We start from the raw sequence: 24153 nt of genomic DNA, 5'->3' as shown, positions 1-24153 counted from the left end.
GCCTAAATTTTCCACATCTTTCTTCAAGACCTACAGCTGCTACAAAGCCTTTTCTTATTTCCCTGATTCCTAGGCTTCTTTCTCAAACTCCCATAGAAGTTATTATCTGAACCATAAAGTTAGAATCTAAATCATGAGTTATTTGTACTGCTACTGAGTGTTTTTGCTTGTTGTTATAGTTTGAATATAAAATGTGCCCCAGAGAAATTAATTTGTTGGTCTATGCAGCAGGTTTGGAGCTGGGGTACAGCAGAAAGATGTAGATCTTTGATCCTGGGGTCTGTATCTGTCTTGGATCCCATCCTTTCTTTCTGCCTCCTGGACATCTTAAAGTGAGAGTGGCTTTTTTTCCATCCTAAAGCCCTGCCACAAACCAGTTTCTGCCTTGAAGCTGTCCAACCATGGTCTGAACCTTTAAAACCTGTAAAACCATGAGCCAATAACCCTTTCTTCTTCTAAGTTGTGCTTGTTGGAAATTTTGACCACAGTAATGAAAAGATAGAAAAAGATATTATGGGACCACCATGTTACCACTAAAACACCTGCCTTTCTTTTCCATGCGGGTGAAGAGAAGTATATATGGTGAGTTTCAGTAGCTAGGGAAATATTGGCTGGATATCTTGAAAAAGCCTTTACAATGTAGCTTAATTTTAAAAAATACAGTGAATTTTTCCAGGCGTGGTGGCGCACCCTTTTAATCCCCGCACTTGGGAGGTGGAGACTGGAGGATTGCGTAGGTTCGAAGCCAGCCTTGCTGGCTTAAGAGACCCTGTTTCCAAATAAAAATATAAAATAGGCTTCTGGGAGTGTAGCCCAGAGGTAGAAGGGTTTCCAGGAACCCCAGTACCACACACACACACACACACACAAAAAAAAAAATACAGTGAGTTTCAGTGTCTGTTCTTCAGTTTTTCAAGTTCAGTTTTATTTGAGCCCCAGAAATGGTGATTGATTTGAACAACGATTATATTTTCCTAACACTTAAATTGTCTTAGTGTTAACTGGAAGCAATCTGGACAAAACAGAAACTCACTGACTCAACTACCTCTACAGCAATAAAGTCAGTCATTCATCAGATTTTTTTTTTTTCCTACGAGGAGCCCAGTGTGTGTTTTAAGGAAATAAATACTATGCTAAACAAATGATGGGCAATAAGAGAATATTCAAATAGAGAAAAAATGTTCCCAAAAGATCATCTTAAGGAAACCACGGGCCTGGGAAAATTTTTTGCCTTGACTGAGAACCATGGTCAACTGGAAGATGAAACTCTAGGAGTGAGAGTCGAAGTTGGGCTAAGTTGGACAGCATTGTAAGAGCTGGGATGCTCCATTCCAGGACTTCGTAGGGCAGCACTAACATCATACAGAAGTGACCACAGAGGGCAGGAGTGTCTAATGGAGACCGTTTTTCATAGCATCATAATGTGATCTAAGCCCCCATCTTCATTTTCCTGACTACTACCTTCAGTACGGTTATGGTATCAGAGTGCTTTAGAGATGCTACGTTATTTAGGAAATGATATCTTGAAAAGGACTGAGTTCTGAATCTGAGATGCCATAGATGAAACAGGACTTTTAATGCAGCCAGAAAACTAAAAGAGGAGAGGACATTCTGTTCGCCTGTAAGTGTAGGGTAATGATGTCTGACTTCTAGTTATTAAGAGTTAAAGAGAAGAAAGCTAAATGGGAGTAGTAGGTGCTAAACATGTCTTTTACTATCTTTCTATGGAAAATCCAACTTAAGTTGACTACTTATAAGAAAGTAAAAACATTGAAGTTAGTAACCATGGCAAGTATGTTTGTGGGGGGGATGCCTATGTTTATATTTGCATAAAAAGACCTGTTGGAGTAATAGATTTGGGGAGCCTTGCAGATGAAGGAGGGGATCTCAGCTATGATGCGGATGGTGGATGCTCTCATCCTCATGGACTGAACTATCCTTGTCAAAGGGGATATAGGTCCCTGGGGGACACAGCACAAATCTGTGTTTATCATTGTTCCTTCCTCTTACATGATAGCCACATGTTTCTTCAACTGTCTGATGACTGGTACTTTTGTCCCACCCAAATCATTCTATTGCTGAACAATCATCAATTTCTTTTAGATGACTTTGTGTATTTCTCACTTATTTTTCAAAGCACATCTTTTATTCACATACTTTAGTGCATGTTGATCATAGGTAGTGGTTTGTAATACAGCTGATATAGCATTTGGGAGCCAGTTGTCCTGACCCTGAATAGAAACAGGTGTGACTGGCCTTGCTAAGGAAAACCATGAACCATTTCACAGTGTGTGTGTGTGTGTGTGTGTGTGTAGTGTAGTGTACTGGAGATTGAACCTAGGAGCATTCTACCTCCAAGCTACACCCCAAACCCAATTATTTATTCTTTAATTTGAAACAAGGCCTAAGTATCTGAGGTTGGACACAAACCCAGATCCTCCTGTCTCACTCTCCCAAGTACTGGGATTACAAGCGTGCATTACGATGCCCAGCTCTTTCCACAATTTTGAGACAATCCAAATTAGCTCAAATAATTTTTTTCCTCAATTATGTGATCTCCAAAGTACAAACTGCTCCTTTCTTCCCTAAAGGCCAAGTCACAGGTGTAGCAAGTTTCTGAGTTTCTACTATGCTTCTGATCTTTTAGCTCAAGTCCTAACAGTCACAAGGTTTCCATGGCAACAAAACAATTAATTTTTCCCCATACTACCTTCAATACCAGGTTGGTTTCCTTCCTTCCTTCTTCCTTTCTTCCTTCCTTCTTTCTTCCTCCCTTCCTTTCCTTTCCTTTCCTTCCTTCTTTTCTTTCTCTTTCTTTCTTTCTTCTTTCTTTCTTTCTTTCTTTCTTTCTTTCCTTCTTTCTTTCTTTCTTTCAAACAGATTTTACAGTGTTACTCTCCAGAGGAGTCCAGGTATAGGTTTTATGGAGGAATACTTCTTCAGTTCTACTGCTGCCAAGACCTTCTGAACTGCAGCTGAGGAGGAAGCAGCTAAAGGTCTCCTCATTCCATGCTGCTTCCTTTCTTTAAAGCAGCAGCACCCTGTTTGCCTCCTGCTTGGGAAATGCTGCTCCTGGGGCGTTTTCAGTGGTTGGAGGGGTTGATGGGCTTCTTAGCACGTGTGGATCTGTTGAGTGGGACCTCATGCCTCCTTGACCCCCAGAGCTCACGGGCTCACTGGTGAGAAAGGAAAGCCAGTCAAGTTCCACACTGGAGTCTGATTCACTTCGTTTATTTTATGGTTTTTAATCTCAGGGCTTCTTGTTATTATTAGTTTTGTTCTTGTTCTGAGCTCTGGAAAAAATATAACGGCAACTTATTAAAACCCCAATTATATACAACATAGTCAATGCAATGTGTAAGTTTCCTAAGGAAGAAATTTTACTTCTCATAGCATCTGTACAATTTCTAGCATAAAGCAAGGCACAGAATAGAGGTTCAATAAACAATCAAATATTTCCTGGCATTCTCTCCGTGGAGGAGCCTCTATTATATGTCACATAGTTCTTCCAGAAAAGCTTTAGCTTTATTTTTAAGGTCTACTATTATTAAGTGAATTTACTTGGGTTATAGTAAATTAAAATTTATAGCCACCCAATCTGTCTTTCTCTAAGCACATTTGTAATGTTTGGTGTATTTTTTTTTTGTTGTTGTTGTTCCCTGTGTTTCATTTGTCATTATTCCTTGTTGCATTTCTTAAAGAGAAAAACCTGCTCTAAAGTGTAAATTTTTAAAAGTAAAATATTTGCAATGATGATCTATCCTACTTAAAGCTTGAAATTAGCTATGGATTTGTGCATCGTGATGCAGACAACTATATTGACACGTTACCATTTGGTCAAGATTTTTCTTTGCAGGCACAAAGTCATCATTAGGAAATATAATATTCATTTTTTGCTTGATTAATTACAGCAGAAGCATAACATAATATATATTGCATATTAATGTGTGGACTATTTGCAAAATTATGAGTCATAGATAAGCTGAGTTATGAATTCAAAACATTCTGTAAGGAACTTGCAGAACAAATATGATTTTAAAAAATACTTTGTTTTTTTGCATTCTACCTCAGAGCTACACGCCTAGTCTGATTTTTAATTTTTTTTTAAATTTTCAATCAGTATCTTCCTCAGTTGCCAAGGCTGGTCTTGGATATGCAATCCTCCGGTCTCAATCTCCTAAAAACTGAGATTACAGGCATTTGCCACCACACTCTGCTTTTAAAATACTTTTGAAAAGGGGAATTTATGGGTGTAAAATATCAAGGCCCACAACGGGAGAATGAAACTTACAATCTAAAATCATCTGAGTTCTCCTAGCTTCCCTAGTTTGGCATAAATTTCTGTGTGTGTAACCCTGGAGGATAAACTAATAATTATACATAATAAATATTACTTAGCATATAATATAGTAATAACTACTATTTTCTCAATCTTTTTTTCTACATCATGCTAATTCTCCATGGTTGACTGATTTTGCCCTCACAATACCTTTGCATTATTATTATTGTTATTCAGCTCAAATTTTCTTAGCTATATCATTTCATAGATTTTTGCAAATTTATATATATTTATAATATACATTTTATAAGTTTTGACAAATGTCTGATATCCCTCCTTGTCAAGACAAAGAATATTTCTGTTCCATTACTTGAAAGTAGATGGTATGGTTAGCATTAATTTTGAGTTGCATAAAATTTATGTCTACGCAAGTTTTTACCCCATTATGATGTATAAATACAATGCACCAATAAAATTTTTTAAAAATAAATAAGAAGTATCTCAGAGGCCAGGCGTGGTGGCGCACTCTTGTAATCCACGCTTGGAAGGTGGAGACAGGAGGATAGCACAGGTTCGAAGCCAGCCGCGAACCTTAAGAGACCTTGTTTCCAAATAAAAATATTAAAAAAAAATATCTCAGAAAAGTTAAATAATTTACCCAAAAGCACACTAATAGTAAACAGTAAACATAGTAATTAAATCCATATTCCTTGTTGTGCTATACTAGAACTTAGCTTAGGCTCAACCTTCTTCTACTTTTTCATAGTCTATGTACAAATATTATATATTATATGTATGTACATAATATATACACACAAAAAGAGACTGGAGGAAAAGCAGATTGGAAGGTTCAGTGGAACTAAGCTGATAACTGACTGGGTTTTCACAAAAAATTTCTAGCTCAATAAGAGTAGAGGTTGGAAATGTCATTCAGTAGACTTAAATGCAGGCCCATAATCTGAATGTTTTGTATGCTCCCTAGGGATCTTGAGATCCACTGTCTGTTTTTCAGGATAGGTTATGAATGTGGTAGTCACAAATTAATCATGAAATATCAGCAATACCAAAGTTGATTCTTACTTAAAGTTCCACTGTTTGGGTGACCCTGCAGAGAAGTTGTCCCTTTTGTAGTACTAATCCAGGATACTTTGACTTTGCCTTTGAAAATGTGTATGTCTTTGCAGCAGGAGAGAAGAGCTGAAAGATCAAAGCATCTCTTAAGTCTTTACCAAACACATTGGTCAGAGTACATCACAACATCTTACTTCTTGGAAGAGACTGAGAAATGTAGGGGAGCCCATAGGTATTTGGAGAAGAGTGAATGTTTCTCACAGGTAGGTTCTGAGAATCACATACCTCTGTTTCCTAATTTTTCTGGGAGTTGGTGACTCTCATGTGTACAAATATATTCTTCTTTTATATATAGTAATGGCACAACAGTGTCTCCATCTCTTAATGCCCTTCCTTATCTTCCCTTGGACTAGCTTGGTGTAAAGTTGGCAAAGAAGCCCAGGGCTGTCTTGTCGCTGCTGACCACCTTACCACCACTTCCCTGCGCTGTCCTTTCCTTTCTCTGAATTAGCATGATGGGAGATGGATTTAATTAGAATCCTTTGAATTCCCACCTGAACCCGCTGCCAGCTGGATGCCAACTTCCTGTCTGCAGATACATTAGAAAGCAAATGTCTGTAGGTCTTAGCCTCTAGTGGTTATGAGCTGACTCCATGAGTCGGATTGCCTGGTTTCAGATCCAAAGTCCACCATTTAAGAAGCATGTGCATTTAGTAAGTGACTTAACTTCTCTGAACCTAATTTCCTGGTGCCTAAGATGGAGGTAATTATAGTTTCTGTCTCATGAGGCTGTCATAGGTATTAAAAATGATAATCCACTAAGTGCTTAGCACAGGGTCTGGCATACAGAGAGCAGCCAATAAACTTTGTCTACTTTTTTTCTAATGGAATGTCTTTAAGACTGCTGATCTGCCAATACCTAATAAAAAGAAACTCGTCTGCATTGCCTCATCCAGAGAAATGGATTTCACTATTATATGCTAAGAGAGAAGCCTTTTTCTATGTTTTTAAGTTAATCAATTTCATTTTCCCACCTTCTTGTTAAGCCGGCTTTGACCCTGTCTTTCAACCCAAACCGATTATTTCATGAAAGTTAAAATGAAATTAGCAAAATGGTATTTTTCTGTCAATGAAAATACAACAGGTATAATAAAGTGGTAAACAATAACTCACATCTCTCTTACTCTCTCCTACATGGAGCTTCATGTTATCTAACAACATGAGGATGTTAAATTGTGCAACGTAAACTTTCTTTCCCCAGAGTGGTAAGTGAACTATTTTCAACTTTCTGTTTTGACACCATTTTTCAGGTTGTGTCAGCATGCCTATTATCAATTTACTTCTTTGCAGGCTGTGCACATCTTCCCCAAGATTTTTTTTTTTTTTAGATCTCTTCCCCCAGTGCTGCCTAGGCATGTCCCTGAACATGTTGCATGAAATGCTAGCTTGGTGTACTCATGTAAGACAGAGTATCCTTGAAAACATACCTCCCTGATCATGTATGAAAAGACTACAGGCTCTCCATTCCTCAGACATTCAAAACACGTATTGGCACGTCAGTTTACACTAGTTCATGCAGTGCATATTCTTAGGCATTCTCAAGTAACATCCATTTAGTGGTTCTCTAGTGATCACATATGAAAATTCTATAGAGGAGCAAACAGGACAACCTAAATGAGGGGATGGGAGGGGGAAGAGGAAATTCCCTCAAGCACACAATGTACTTAAACATATAGAAGTCGATTGCTAAGCCAAGCATGGGAAGGAGGGATGGGGAGGGAATGGGGTGGGAATCGGGTAGGGACTAAATGGGCGATTTATACATATATGTCCACACAAGTTTTTTTACCCCATTATGATATGTAAATATAATGCACCAATAAAATATTTTTAATTAGAAAAAACAACTAATTTGGCCTTAAAAATTATTTTCACAAAAAGGAGGTATTCCAAAGAATCACATATTGGCAGAATCTAGAGCTGCATTGATGAGAACTTGAGCTATTGAAATGTTCCTAGGTGCTCAGTTTAGAGATATAATAATAAAAGAGACATTGCTTTGTCTGATTTGATTTTTATAAAGCAGACAGGAATCCTAAGTACAAAACACAAATGTGTTTGACAGGGCTGGGCTGGGACAAGGAGATTGAGGGATTCATTGCACATGTTGCTTCTCTGCTTTTTGATGTGGCTTTATCCCATTTTATTTGTTGTTTTTAAATGGAATTTGGCTGAATTTCTGAGGCTGGCTTCCAACTTGATACCTTCCAGTCTCAGCCTCCTAAATACTGAGGTAACAGGCGAGCAACACTATGTCTGGCAGGTGTTCTGCTGTTGAACCAATTGAGAAAGGGCAAACAAAACTTTGTAATCAAGACAGATAATATTTTAATGCAATACTTAAAAAGTAAGTAAAAATATAAGATTTCACAATGAACCAAATGGTGAATTTTAAATAAAGGCCAGATCAGTATTTTAAATAAAGGTGAGACTAAGTTTTTGTCTTTTGCCTCCATTTCTATTATGCTTTTCACAGTACTACTACTGTTCCTGTATTTAAAATCATGGTATTTTTGTGCATTGTGGATTTTTTTGTATTAGTATTCACATTTTGAAAAAAACGCATGGAAATATATTTTGCCTTGGTCCATGAGGTTTTTTGTTCTTGCATTTTATGGCTGAATGAATACCTGGTCACTCTAGTTCTGACTGTGATGCTTAGTCCTTGCCAAAACACAACAGGGATCGAAGAGGAAGTACATTTTATCTTGGCCTAATGTTCTGCACAAAGTTGAGAATAAGAAGAAATGTCACATCTGTTTTCAGAGCAGCATTACTCGCCACAGTTGATACAACACAAATGAATATTATTCGGCTTTAAAAAAGAAAGAAATTCTGACAGGGGCTACCGCATGGATCAACCTTGAAGACATCATGATACATGAAATATGCCAATCACAAAAAGACAAACATTGCATAAGTTCAAATCAGTTCTATGGTTGATTAAGCGTAGTCTGGTCAAACTCATGGAACTATAAGTAAGAGAAAGAGTTTCCAAGGACGAGGGGAAGGCTAGGGAAAACAGACAGGGGTTGCTTAATGTGAACAGAGGTTTTATTTAACAAGATGGAAAAGTTCAGGAGATTTGTTTCACAACAGTAGAAATACGCTTAACACTACTGATCTGAATACTTAAAAATGGTTACGTCCTATAATATACACACAATCGCATTAACATTAAACGTTATCAAAACAGCAAAGGTCAGATACAGAGATGGACGTTATCAAAAAGAGGACTGGAGAGTAGCACAGCACCAGAATGGCAGAAGAGGAAGGAGAGAACCCAGAAATGGGGTGAGTGGCCTGGGAGAATTTTAGCGTTAGGGCTTCTACCTGTCATTGCAATAGGCTACACTGAAAATGGAACTGAAACACATTTACACAACTTCACACATCTTTCCGTCTCTCCTTCTTCTTTGGCTACTTTCTAGGGAAAGAAGTCTTCAAATGTAAGATATATTTTGATTAGAGACCCTGTCTGTTAATGTACACCTTCACAGTGCTGATGGACTGGCCAAGACTTGCAGCACATTTCGAATGCTTTTATAGCAAAGCTAAGACTTATTTTTCTAATAACTCTTTCATCTGCACATCTAGTTTTTCCATTAGGAAAACTAAAATAGCTTTTGGAATTGCTTTCTTCCTTCCACAATAACAGACACTGCTGCGAGCTAGTCACTCTGGGACATATGTAGAATGTGACGGCAATATGATGAGAAAATTCTCTCTTTGCTCCACACCCTTTTGGCAGAAGGACATTTTGTGACATCTCCTTCATGTTCTGGGGTCAGAGAACATCTTCCCTTGTGTGAGTGGAGCAGAGATAATTTATAACAACATATGCTGAGATAATGGACTGTGATCTCTTTGAGGGCAGATAGCATCTATAAATAATTTTAATAACTCACAAAGAGCCTTGGTCATAATAGGTTGTAAGTAAGCATGATTTTTTGAAAGTTTTCTCTCACTGGAGCATACTTGAGGATTCTTTTTTTTTTTTTTTTTTTTGCTGGAGAGGGAGGAGGGTAGGGAGTAAACATGAGTTCGGGTAGAGGAGATCATGCTGTGATAATAGACAATTCCCAAACCCGTGTAACTTTAAAGATGGAGGTGCATTGCTCTCTCATGCTATCAGTGCAGGTCAGCTAAGGCTCTGTCACCTTCAGGGTGGGTCCTAGGCTAACAGAGCAACCTTTCTTTGGTCATATAATGAAGATTACAGAAAAGCATGATGAAGCAAGCTTTTTCTGGAAGTCACATGTCATTTTATCCATATTTCCATGGCCAAAACCATTTGCATGGAATTTCAAGTTCAACGGGGTGAGTATGTAGAATTGTACTTCAGGTAGGAGCTCTGAAACAATGATAATGAACTTGAACAGTAAGTACAGAGGACACACAGTGCTGTGTGCGTGTATCACTCTGAATTTCATCATGATATGAGATTACAATGCACCACTCTGAATTTAATTTTGATATGAGATTGCAATGCACCAACAAAAGTATTTTTAAAAATAATAAAAAGTACTGGCAAAGTATTATTAAAATAAAAGAGAGGACTATAACGTACAGGTAGTTAAAGAAAAGTAAATAGTGCCGCTTGCTCTATAATTTTTCTGGAACTTTATATGCTTGTCCTCATCCATTATTCAGTCTTAACCACAACCCAAGGAGACACGTGTTGCTCCTTTTTTGTGTGTGAGTGAAGAAACTGAGTTCAAGCTGACTCAGGATCGTGCCTCAGGACCCAGAGCGAGTATGTGATGAGTTGATGTTTTAATAACATCCTATTAACGCGAAGTCCACACTTTTTCCAAGATGACTCAGTGAGTCCCACACTTACATATGGACAGAGTAAGTCCTAAAATACCTTCCTTGCAGGCTGATATTTTTGTGTGTGCATGTGGTACTGGGGACGGAATCCAGGAACCTTCTTCCTCTGGGCTACACTCCCAGTACTAATTTTTATACTTTATTTGAAAACAGGGTCTCACTAAGTTGCTGAGGACCTTACTAAGTAGGTAAGGTTGGCTTTGAACCTGCATGATTCTCCCGTCTCTGCCTTCCCAGTACTGGGGTTACAAGGGTGCACCACGACGCCCAGCTTCAAGCTGATTTTTAATGATGTAACCCAATATGGACGTATACATGAATTGTTAAGAAGTACAGCATGAAAAGATGAACAGACATGGTTATGTTCTTCTAACTGTGGGATGATGCTGAAAAAGTAAGGAACTCTACTCCAAATCATTAATTTTTCACATGAAAAAGCATGTGAATCTCACTGGCCGTCAGAAGTTGGGTGATCAGATTTCTTAGAGCAACATATATTTTTTTAACAAATCACTATTTCTGGATTATCACAAATATGACTAAAACAGATACTTCTAGAAATGGCTAAGAGTGAGGGTTTCTTATTCTTTAGAAAGTATATATTAATTAATGATATAAGAAGAACTTATGAAGGCAATGTATTCTGGCAGAGGAAGGTTATGGAATCCTACCTTTTTGGAAGCCAAATAAACAATATTTGAACTCTTACTCAAAGAACTCATCAGATAACCCCCCCCCCCAATTCTGTTTGTACCTTATGCTAAGGACATCATTAGAAAAAGTAAAAATAAATATTTGGTGCAAGACATTGATGTCATGATGCTAATAAGAACAGTGAATTAAAAATGAAGAAATAATATTCAACCATGGGCAAATGGGTGAGGGAAGTCTGGCTCATGCATATAAAAAATGGCTACCACATTGTTAAGTGCTTGTGTACATTTATTTTCCCACCATGCTGAACCTCATTGTGATGTGCAATAACAATGCATAATGGAATTATGTTTAAAAGTATATACTATATTTAAAAGTATTCTTCCCAGTGCTGATGCACATTTGGCCTCCACTTATATGTGGAAGCTAGAGAGAAACTAGGAAATGAAGAGGACTTTAGATAAATGAGGGAAGATACTAGTATACTAGTGAAAGAGAGTTTGAGGAGCTAATTGAGAGGAGAAGGGGAAGATCTGATGATGGAAATAATTCAATTTGTTCATAAATAAAACTATCTATAGTGATGCAAACTATTATCATGATGAGGTATAGGGAATACAGTGGGACTCGTAGGGAAACACACACAATGAATGCTGTGTGCATGTTTGTTTCTACCATTCTGAACCTCACTGTGACATATAATTACAACACACCAATAAAAAAAAGTTCAAAAATTTGCAGAAAATTAGGAACAATTTTAAAAAGTAAAGAAAATTAGAAGGACATTTCTGTTTGTCATGGAAGGCCTATTTAAAAAAGATGATCTTTGGCGTAGTGATTGACTTTGATATGTTACGGTATATCATGTAAAATAGGGAATTTCCTTCTTTACCCTCCCATCCCCCTAAATTAGGTTGGGGAGGGTGGAAGGAATAGAATGAGAACTGGGAATTGGGTAAAGGTTAATTGAGTGATGTGTGATGAATGCCGCTACCATCTTTCCATTAAGATGTATTACTACAGCCGGGCGTTGTGGCGCACGCTTGTAATCCCCGCGCTTGGGAGGCAGAGACAGGAGGATCGCGCAGGTTCAGAGCCAGCCACGCGCGTTGGCTTAGGAGACCCTGTTTCCAAATTTAAAAATGTAAAAATAGGTCTGGGAGTGTAGCCCGGAGGTAGAAGGGCTTTCAGGAACCCCAGTACCACCAAAAAAAAAAAAAAAGATGTATTACTACAATGTTCCAATAAAAGAAATAAGTAAATAAAAAGATGATCTTTGGGCAGAGACAGGACAAGAATGTGGTCCAGGAACTAACTGTAACAAGAACTGAGGCAGAGAATACTAAACCCAAAGGCCCAGGATGCTTTGAGGCTTCAAGAAACCAAGAAAGCAAACCTGACTTGGGCAACATGAGGAAGGGGACCGCAGTTGTAAAAGCAGTCAGAGTAAGGGTGGTTAGTGGCTGGGGACAATTATGTGATCCTTGCAGGCAACTTTAGGACTTTGTCTTTCTTATTGAAGGAGATAAAGAGCTCTTCTAGGATACCAATTTAAGGTGTGGCATAACCTATTTTATCTATCTTAAAAAGGCCATTCTGAGCCAGGGTTGGTGGTGGTGGTGCACACCTGTAGTCCCAGTACTTGGGAAGCTGAAACAGGAGGATTTCAGGTTCAAGGCCAGTCTCAGAAAATTAGTGAGACCCTCATGCAACTAAGGGAGATCCTGTTTAAAAAATAATTAAAAGTTTGGGGGTGTAGTTCAGAGGTAGAATGCTCCTGGGTTCCATTTCCAATAACAAAAATAACCCGGGTTCCTTCTGGCTGAAGTGAGGGGAAGAGATTGAAAGTAGTACAGACAAAGTAGAAACAGCTGAGAAATACCAATAGCTTGGAATAGGAGATAGCAACAGAAAAAAGGATGTTTAGACTTTAAATATTTCGGAGATGATTCTGGCAAGGTTTACTTATGAATTGCAAATGGTACATGAGAAGCCAAGAAGACTCTATTATCATGCTCAGGTTCGTGCGCTGAGAAAATGAATAAAAGTTGTCATTTATTGAAAAAAGATAGTAAAGGAAAGGAACTGGGAGCAGGATGGGGGAAAGTCCAGAGTTTTGTTTGGGATAATGTTAATTTCGCAATGCTTAGTAAAATAGCAAACAAACATTCTGTCAATATTCAGAGGCAGAATGAGATGACCTAGAGACTGGGGTGTAGATAGAATGAAAGAAAGAAAGAAAGAAAGAAAGAAAGAAAGAAAGAAAGAAAGAAAGAAAGAAAGAAAGAAAGGAAGGAAGGAAGGTACAGGATTCTGCCTGGACGCATTACTAGTTAGAGCTGGGGAGGATGAAAGAAAAATAAGAAATGGAAAAATAATGAGCAGTGAAGTAGAATGAGAACTGAGTGAATATTGTCCTCAAGGCAAAATGAAGTTTTTAAAGATGAAGCCTGTTGATCTTAATTACCACTGATATAATATGTGTGATGAGAAATAGTAGGTGACCATTTTACTTGGTGACAGAGATAATTGACAGAGAATCGTTAGTGGAGATGTCATATTAAAAGCCTGATTGGCATTGTGCAGGGGAGAATGGGAAGGGGAAAACCCAAGATGGTGAATGTACATCTCAGAGTGCTACTATAAAGGGAAACTGAGGTACTTGGCAGTAGTTGAAGGGAGTTATGGAGCAAAGGGAGAGCTTTGGTTAATATGAGAAATATTACAATATGTTTGTATGGTGATGAGAATGATATAGCAAGTAGGGGAAACTTGGTAATGAGAGAACAGTTAAAGATAAGAATAGAAGAGATATCCTTGGCTAGATGAGAAAGAGCCCAGGGCACAAACGAAAAGTTGGCTTTCAAAGCAAGATGAATTCATTCATCATAGCAGGAATGAAGACAGTGTGTAGATATAGGTACAGAGATGTTTCTATATTTGGTGATGGACGCAGGTGGAACTTCTCTTCTGATATAGCTTCTATTTTTTTCAGTGAATTAAGAGAAAGGATGTTCTCTCCTCAAGTGGCATAGGAATAAATGAGGAAGACCGCTGGATTCCAATTTTCAAAATATATTCTTTTCAGAACAGTGCCTAAGTGTCTTGAAGATATAAAACTAAAACACATCTACATTTTAGGCTTCCGTATTTACTGTTAATTCTGAAGACTACTTTTCCATTTACCAAAACTCATATTAGAATCATGTTTATAAGTCAGAGTCATCTGTTGAGCTCTCTCTCTCTCTCTCTCTCTCTCTCTCTCTCTCTCTCTCTCTCTTTCTCTCTCTCACTCACACACACACCATATATATATATATATATATACACACATATATGTATATATGTATATATGTATATATGTATATATGTATATGTATATATGTATATATGTATGTATGTATGTATATATGTATATATGTATGTGTATATATATATATATATATATATATATATATATATATATGTAATCTTTAGCTGGTTTCTAAAGCTCAAAATCCACAACAATAAATTAATCTCTACAGCAAGATTATTAGGTCATAATCTTCACAAAGATTAATATTCAGCACCACTTCATAAATAAATTAAAACTCAGCAGGATTAAGACACTTGATCACCATTGTACACTCCACTCCTAGAAGAGTCCATGGATCTCACTAAGTTTTGGTGAATGAAAAGAGATCTAGCTTATGAATTTTATTACTCAGTTAGCTTTCGGTGGCAACAGATAGATCACCTAAAATGATTTAAACTGTAATACAGCTACTTCACGTACATGACAGATCAAGTCAATGGCTCAACATTATCCCAACGGGCTGTATTTTACCATCTTCACATTTTGCTGCCTTTAACATGCAGCTTGTGGAAATAAGGAAACTAGTTGGGTGTGGTAGCACATGCTTGTTATCCTAGCACACGGGAGTCTAAGATAGGATCACAGGATTAGGACAGGTTCAGCAATAATGAAACTCTCATGAACCTAATGAAACTCTTTCAAAATAAAAATAAAATAGAGTTAGAGGGTGTAGTTCAAAGGTAGAATGCCTCTGAGTTCAATTTCCTATACCAGAAGAAGGAGGAGGAGGAGGAAGAGGAGGAGGAGGAGGAGGAGGAGGAGGAGGATGAAACCTGAAACATACATCTGGCTCTCTGCTGGCTGAATTTGGAAATTTTCTCTTTATATCTCCTTCACAGAAGTTTCCTAGGTTCTGACTGTAGAGACAGCTAGGTTTTGTACCTGCCCACTCTTGAGCCATCCAATTGAAGAGATAAATGAGATATGGACTTAGACCAACAGATGCAGATCATGAAGCTGACACAGGCTCCCTTTCCTTGAGAGATGATCATTTAGAGGATAATGAAGGCAAGATCGAGATGAGCAAGGAAGCATCAGAATAGGAATGTCTGCGAATAGGCAACCAACTGTCCCTTGTCCAGGTGGAAGAGATGGGATGGGAGCCCAGATCGGGATCATTCCAAAGTACAGGCTCTCTTCTTGGGAAAATTACATTTTATTATTCTTCTAATTTTATTTTCTACTTTTTATCTTCTTCCATCTCCTCCTCTTCCATGTTCATTTCTTTCCTCTCTCTCTCCTTTTGCTTTGAGTACCATAGAAGCCAATGTCCATTAGTTAAAGCCTAATTCCTCAGAGAACACCTTAAATTTACCCAAAAAATAGTCAGATTCTTATGTCATAGTCCCAAGTACAGTTCATTTAGGATTAGTCTAGGTTTGCATCTTTCTTTAGGCCTCTATTGCTCTGGCTTGAAATTAATTATGTCATTAAGGGACCTACTTTGTACTTCTGTGAATTTACTTATGAAATTTAAAATCAGATTTGCAGAAGAAGAAATCAGCAAATCAGATTTGCAGGATTAATAAAAAAAAATTTTACAAGTTAAGGAATCTATCACTGGCCTCAACATTTATCTGTTGACGTCTACATGAATGAAATAAGGAGTGACCTGCTCAAAGTCAAAGTCAAGCCTTATTTTTTGAAATAACATAAAAACCTTTTGAATAAGAATTGTACCAGGTACTGTAGAGACAGTGAAGGTGTTAAAATGGCCTCAGGTTCTATATGATGGGCACTTCTTTCACTCTGTTCTCTGACCTGCCCTTTCCTCCTCTAGGCACACCAGTACCTAGATTTAGCCTCTTTTTTCTCCTTGTTATTATTTTTTAAAACAAAACACATGTTCAGGTTTCATAGCTTTTGCAATGACTGCTCATTTGCCTGGAATGAAGCCTTCCCTGACCACCATTCCTCTATACCAGGTCTTTCCATAGTACCTCTTAAGTTAGTTTTCTCAATAACACTTTACAGCACCACAATACTATATACTTATCTGTAATTTTTTTATTTGTCCTTGCCCATCACCAGAAAATAAGCTCCAAGACGCCATGCTGTTTTTTCTATTTCTATTTTATACCAATTACCCAGAGTAGCACCTAGGATGTATTAAGCAATCAGTGCTTCCAGAATAATTGAAAAAATGTGTAGCCTTTGCATTCAAACCTCCCAGTCTATTGGGAAAGTCATGCAAACCAACCAACCATCAAATGAACTACCGTCAATCAACCCAATAGTCATCCAACCATCTACCAAACAGGTTCCATTATATGAACAACATAAAACTTAAGAACACCCTATACAATCAGACTGCCCTAATTTTTGTCTCAGTACCACCAGTTCAGCCTGATAAGCTTAGAAAGACTTCCTAAATATGCACATTTACAATTCTTCTGTCAATGAAATTGACCTGGTACCATCTCAACGGATAGTTAAGATAATCTTTGTAAAATCTTTTGCACCATGATAAATATACACAGTGCTTAATACACATGCTATTTTATTATATGGTATAAAAAAGAAGAAATCAAGATTCAATGGGGATGCAGATGAGCTCTACCTAGGAAGCTCAAGAAAATAAAGAGGAAATGAAGCTAAAACCCAGGTGCTCTGTAGAAATTAATTCATCATTGCAAAAGGGGTGAGGGTATATAAAGTTCTTACTCCCTTAAATCTTTTATGTAAGAGTGACACACCATTGTTCTCCTTTGCCTCTGATCATCAATCCATTTTAAAATTGTAGTGACTGGTACAGGAACGGAACCACTACCTGGATAGTCAAGTACTAGGGAACAGGATGTGCCAGATAAAATACGTTTTGATTTATACCCTGCTACAATTTTCCTCTTTTTTCATATATTAGTGAGCCAAACCAGGGAAGTTTAAAGTTGTAATTCCACTTAAATATATAGCCAAAAGTAACCATCTTTACCATCACATACTATGTGTGTGATTTTTAAAGCATAAACATTCCACATGATTTGATCTTTTATTTCAAAGTAGAGAAGGTGATACCTTCTATATGATCTGAATTTTTTATTACAAAGTAGAGAATGTGATACCTTCTTCTGCTTATCTGTATAACATAATATACAGAAAATAGCTCATGATTTGCACAAGAATAGGTGCGTAAAGAACATTGGAGTTCAAAACTATAAACATCCATGGTGATTTGCTTTGGCAAATAATATGCAAAATCACGTCAAAGAAAGAAAAATCACAAACATTTCACTTAATAATAATTATCTAGGAAATGTTGAATCGCTATTATTTTGTATTAGTTCTACATGCATTCATGTTAAATGAATGAATGCTAAATTAAAAGGTGACATTTAGGCTATTTCCTAAAAAAAGTGATTTCTCAGTCTTTCAGTACATTTTCTTGGCTCATGTTTTCATTTAGGCAACTTTGCTACTTTAATGTTATTTAAAATTAAATTTGTTCTTTGGTTCGTTACAATGCTTAGCAAGCTAATAAGTTTATAAATCATAATTAACTACAACTTTCTGTTCTGTTGCCCTTCTGAATTGCTTTCTTTTTGATTTTTTGTTTTTTTTTTTTTTCTCTTTTTTCCCCCATGTGATTTGCCTCATGCATACTTCAATTTAAAACTGGTAAATCTCATTTCAAGGTATAGGCTTCACTGCAAATGTGTACCCTTTTCATGAGTGATATGCTCATTAATGTATGGATACATCTGCTTGCCTGTGTATGTGCACATATGCATTCACATAAATGCTGGACTGTCAGGAAGCATCATTTTTTAAAAAGTTTTTAACAGATTCTCCTCCACTTTGCTGGGCGCAGTTCCTGAAACATGTTGATTCCACTATTCCATTAGGGACTCCTTATTTCTGTACAATAAAGGGAAGTCAAATAAAGTATAATGAATTTTCAAACACTTCAGTAAAGCTTTAAAATGTTCAAAGAGAGAGTCAAAAGGCCTCAGTCATTAGGATTCCACTTAGGGGATGTGGGTGAGCTTCATTAGAATTGAGAACCACAGGGGGTAAAAAGGATTCTTGCAAATGCCTCTTCTTTTAATGTATCACATCATACAGATCTTCCCTAGTGGCTGATCTAGAAAGAACTGTGATTTTAGCAAGAAGAGGTGCACAGAGGTGAGTGGTTATAATGAAGGGACCAGATGCCTAAGTCTACAGGTTCTTCTCCACCCTCTGAAAACACACCCTCACAAGTATTCTTGTTCACCTCAGTGCCAACACACATACGTAAGTCTCTATTGTTCTTAAACCTAAAATGCACTTAAATTTCTTTCCTGACTTCTACCTTTGTCTCCCCTCATCATTAGAGGCTGATGTGCTATATTCATTTATTGGTGTTGAATTATTATGAGTTTTCTATAATTTTAAAAACAAAAAAAGGAAGGAAGGAAGGAAGGAAGGAAGGAAGGAAGGAAGGAAGGCAGGCAAGCCAACATCTTATCAGTAGTTTATGTTGTATAATTTACGTAGCTAATCTTGGCCATTCTTTACAGTTACTAACTGTACACACATGTTATTCACAGGCTATGTAAGATGTGGGGACAGGTGCTTCTCATTCATTCCTTCCAGTCTTTTTTTTCTATTCTCAAATCCATAGTGATAATGTTTTATATGTTGCACATTCCTTGGTTAATTTATAAGGAGTGCACAGTCATATTCTTTAGTGATCTTTTTAATCAATGTCACTATCACTCTAGTGGTAGTGTGGTAGTGTCACCAACAGTCTTCCATACTCCAAGTACTTCTGCCAGCACTGCTCTCACCTTGGAACACTTCAGGGCCCCACTCCCATCTCTGGATGGTCAGACCAGGTCAGCACCCGGAACAGCTCCCTTAGTGCCCATATTTACAGAAAAAGACCTTTACAAATATATATTGTGCCTGAGCAAGGGCAGGGTGGTATAAGCCTCTAAACCCAGTACTTGAGAGGCTGCGACAGAAGGATTCCAGGTACGACACCAGCTTCATCAGTGAGACTCTGCTTCAAAGTAAAAACTAAAATAGGTCTTGGGGTATAGATAAGAAGTAGGATGTAATATATGTATATCTATCTCTCATCTATCTATCTATCTATCTATCTATCTATCTATCTATCTATTATCTACCTACCTATTTATCTATGATGGCCCTCTTGACCATCAAGGAACTCCATTAAATGTTACCCATTCCCTTTCTACTTTGGTCTAGTTTAGGTTGTTTCCATCCTAAGATTCCACTTATTTATAACCGATTATTATCCACATATCTGCAGATAGAGACACTTATCTTTTTTCTTTGCTTTCTTTGGTTTTTCAGTTTCCAATAGTGCACATATTAACCTTTAAAACATAAAGGTTACTTCAAAATCTTAAAGAGACCCTTATGACTGAGAATCCACTTGAGGTCTCGGCTTAACTTTCTCTCTCCACATTTTTCTTCAGAGGCTGAATCCTGCTTTTCTGCATATCATAATGGAGCCTGCAATTTGAGTGCTGATGATATCAATCATGGAAATGTTTCAAAATTAAAATTTGGTGCAAAATGGAAGGAAGTCTACATTCTAGACCTAGAGAAACTTCAGATAAATGTTATAAATGGGTAGGAAATAATAGAAATCCATTATTCTTAGGAAATTTTTTTTTCTTCTGAGATGGCCAATTATGTTAATAATGATACAGAAGATACCTGGCTTCTAGTACTATATCTCTCACAGACCTTAAATAAGTCTCTTTTCTTCATTGAGATGTAATTTTTACATTTTTAAAAGAAGGAAAAAATTTCAAAGTATTTTCTAGCTCTTGCATCATATGGAGGATCTGCTGTGTTACATTACCATGGTGTGGGACAGGATAAGAGTTTGTCAACATTCTTATAATCCATCCACCAAATTTCATGATCAATTTGAGTTAGAGATAGTGAAGTATAGTGCAAAAAACATAATACATGTTCAATAAATTTTACTTAACACACAGAAAATTTAGTCACTTGTATTAGCATATTAGAGCAGAACATAAATGTTTCTATAAAGTCAAAATAAAATGTATTAAGTGCCCATTTCTATTATATTGATTTTAAGTAATAATAAATTTGTTTTCTCTTCTATATAGGCAGAGTCAGGAAAGTAGTTTGTCTGAAGTCTGTATGAGTCAGGTAGGTTTCATTATGTTATGGTAGAAAAGTACCTTCAAACCTCAAAAGTTTACAACAACCAAGGACTATTTTCACGTAGCCTAAATGACCATCACATGGCGGATATGGCCTGTATCATGCTATTTTATGCCAGAACTCAAGCCAAGAGACATGTGTCTATTGGAAATATTGCCATTTTTACGCCAGAGGGGCCATGCAGCTTGAGACCACAGTAGGATAAAGTATGTATGCAAGTTCTGGGGTGAGCTCTGTAACAGAACACTTGCCAAGCATATGTGAGGTACTGGGTTTGATTGCCCAGCTTAACAAAACCGAAGAAAAACAAAAAAACAAAGTACCTGCTCAAATATGTGCATGTCAGCTCCGTTCATGTTTCAATCGTATGCATAGCACATTATCAAAAAAGAAGAAAATGAGGCCCAAATATGTAACTTCTCCCAAGCAGATAATAGACATTTGAGGACCTCATTTGAAAGGAAACAAAAATCTTGATGCATTAAAGGAGAGTATTAAAACATGTGTAGACATTTACTAGATGAAAATCATTTGTTAGCAAATAAAATATCCTGATCTCTACTATGTCATTGATGTGGTGCAGGATTGAAAGCAGCTTATTTAACTTTCTAATCTTAAATGAATCAGGCCATTTTTACTTCAAGTATGAATACCACTAACCTCCTTGACTGTTTTCAGGAATTGATGGAAGAAAGGTAAAAAGGTCAGTGGGGAATGTTGGCACATGCTTGTAATCCCAGCATTTGGGAGGCTGAGAAGGAGGATCCGAGTTTGAGGACAGTCTCAGCTACTTGGTGATGCCCTTTGTAACTCAGTGAGACCCTGTTTCAAAATAAAGAATAAAACATAGGGCTGGGAGTGTAGCTCAGAGGGAAAATGCCCCTGGGTTCTATCCCCAGTACCACAAAAAAAGGTGAGAGGCAAAGTGTTTCACAAATCAAACAGAACTTAAGTAAAAATCTGATAGGATCCAATAATCAGATGCTGCCATGTTTATTCACCCCACAAACTGGGGGTTTTTCTGGACAGGGAGACTTGCTGTGCCATTATCTGGCAAGATCTTCTGTATGAAGCAAGACAGCAAAGATCTCCTTCATCGTTTGCATCTTGAAAGAGTTCTTTTAATTAGCGCCATTCCTTTCAAAGGGATTTCCAAATATGAAAAAGGGACCTGATTTTAGATAAAAGGAAGTCTGCAGTTTCTTGATTAATCTTCAGACACGGTGTTAACTGGATCTATCCTAAAGTGAGGTCTCATCATTAGGGCTTCTGTACTCTGAATGTGGCACAAGTAAGTCCTCTTCCTCAGCTGCTATCTGTCCCCAAGTTTATTTCTCTATATTAAAATACAGTGAAGAAGAATTATCACTTACACATAAAAAATTCTCCTGGCCTCTTCTTGGTTGAAGGGCAAAGACCAGTAGCCAGGAGATAGGCCCTTTGCATGTGAAAGCAAATGACACAAAGAACAGAGTAGCATAAACTTCATGACTTAGAACAAGAGGATTGTGTTTCTCATAGCTTTGGGTGTCAGAAGTTTGAGGTATTGGCTAAGCCATCCTCCTTATAAATAAAGACACTCATTTCAAGGACTCTTTCCCAGTGTTCTACAGTCTTTATATGGTAGCTTGTTTATATGCTTTTTTTTTTTTCCTGCGTCCATGTTTCTCCTTTTTTATAAGGACATTATCACTCATATGGGATTAGAGTCCACCCTAATGACTTTACCTTAACTATCCTATTTCTAAATAAGTTCACATTCTGAAGTAGCCAGGGTTAGAACATCAGCATATGATTTTTTAAGGACACAGCTCAACCCATAACAAGGCCTTATTTAATTTATGGTGTGACTTTAACTAAATAAGTTTTTCTCCTCCTCTTCCAATATTAGGTTTTTAATTTTAATTTATTTTATTATTATTTATTTTATTTTATTTTTGGTGTTACTGGGGGTAAAACCCGGAGGCTTTTACCTCTAGGCTGTACTCCTAGACCTATTTTATATTTTATTTGGAAACAGGGCCTAAGTAAGCTGAAGCTGGCTTCGAACCTACATGATCCTCCTGTCTCAGCCTCCCAGCATGGGGATTACAAGAGTGTGCTACAAGGTCCGGCTCAATATTAGGTTTTTTAAATTGATTTCTCTTTTCCCCCAAAATTGTCTGAAAGCACCTTCAGCTTGAAGATTCAAAGACCTTGAGCTACTAAACTCTAAATTATTTTCATAAAGGATAAAGTTTACCAAGAGGCCAAAACTATTCGACCAACAGGTTTAACAATTCCTAAGGAATCCCATCCTTTTCCCGAAGTCTTTGATCTATGGATAGAATCATAAAATGACCAAATTGAAGAAAACTTCCATGATCACCTAAAGGAGACTGGTTTCTCTGCCATTTATTTTGCATAAATGCTGCCCATAGCTGGACCCTCCTTCCCTCCAAGGCAGTCTTCTTTATGTGGGGACATGTGGCAGAGTCAGATATTCTCAAGTCAGGCAAATTGTACTCACTTACAGATTCAGATTTAACCTTTGTGTTTCGACTGAGCCAAGGTCATCTACTTAGAGCTGAGGTCAGTCATCTTCCCTGCTGATGATCCTTGTCTTGACACTGGTAGGCTAACTACTTAATGTGAGAGCCTCCAGAGAGATAAAGACAGCTTGGATGTTTCTGGCTCTTTTATTCTTCAGCAGAAATTCTAGGTTCTTCAGTTCTGAGTCTGAATCACACAAAAGCAAAAAGATAATGGTCAATCCTAAACATTATTTGAACAAGTCATTGAATCAAGAAGAATTTCAAACAGGTAAACATACACTGTGGCACACTTTGCAGTTAGAGTTGCAATGATTTGAACAACAACAACAACAAAAAAATGCCTTTACACTACATTTAGGAGGACAGATTAATTATGACATGCTTAGAAACCATTAATATGTGTGGATTCTTATCAAGTAATTATTCAAACCCACACATTCACGAGAAAATGGAAAAATTCTTAGGAGAAATTTACATATATAAATTTGAAAAGTTCATTTCTAAACTCTGCTATGATTTATACACCCACATTTTGATAATTTGAATTAAATCCATGCTTTAAAAATACTCATCATTATAATATGCTTTACACAACAATGTGTTATATTTCTTGCTGAGAATTCATTATTAATATATTTATGGAACACATTCAAATATATCAAGGAATATAGCTATATTTATTGATAAATGAAATTAATGGCACATCTGTGAATGAGATTTTAATTTGCTACAACCTGAACCTTAATAAAACCTTAAAGCCTGATTTCTAAATTCATCAAGATGCCAAAAATGGAATTTTTTTAAGGATAGAAGAGCAGCAAAATTAGCAAGTTTCTACTTTTCTGGCATAAAGCAGTTTACTAAAGACTTTCATCTGAATATGACATTGCAGTAACCTACAAAATAAAAGCAGTCAGATTCTAGCCCAGACAATCTACCAGCCATATATATATATATATTATTTTTCCTATCAAATTGACTATGATAGCTTGAAGGCAGCACATGGAGGTGAGACAAAAGAGAGATTAACAGAGAATAAAAACACAGTGCACAAAGAATGTTAATAGTGGTATTATTAAAACACCATATTATAGAATCTCAATGAATCCTAATGAATCAGAGGATTTATTTGAGCCTAACAATGACTAAGTACTTCTTAAAATGAAATCAAGAGAGATTAGGACAAGAGAAGGATAAAAAATAAAGGGTCCATCTTA

The sequence above is a fragment of the Muscardinus avellanarius genome (genome assembly GCF_963383645.1).
Source record: "Muscardinus avellanarius genome assembly, chromosome: 10".
Lineage (NCBI taxonomy): Eukaryota > Metazoa > Chordata > Mammalia > Rodentia > Gliridae > Muscardinus > Muscardinus avellanarius.
The sequence above is the reverse complement of the archived record's forward strand: the minus strand, read 5'-3'. Positions refer to the sequence as shown.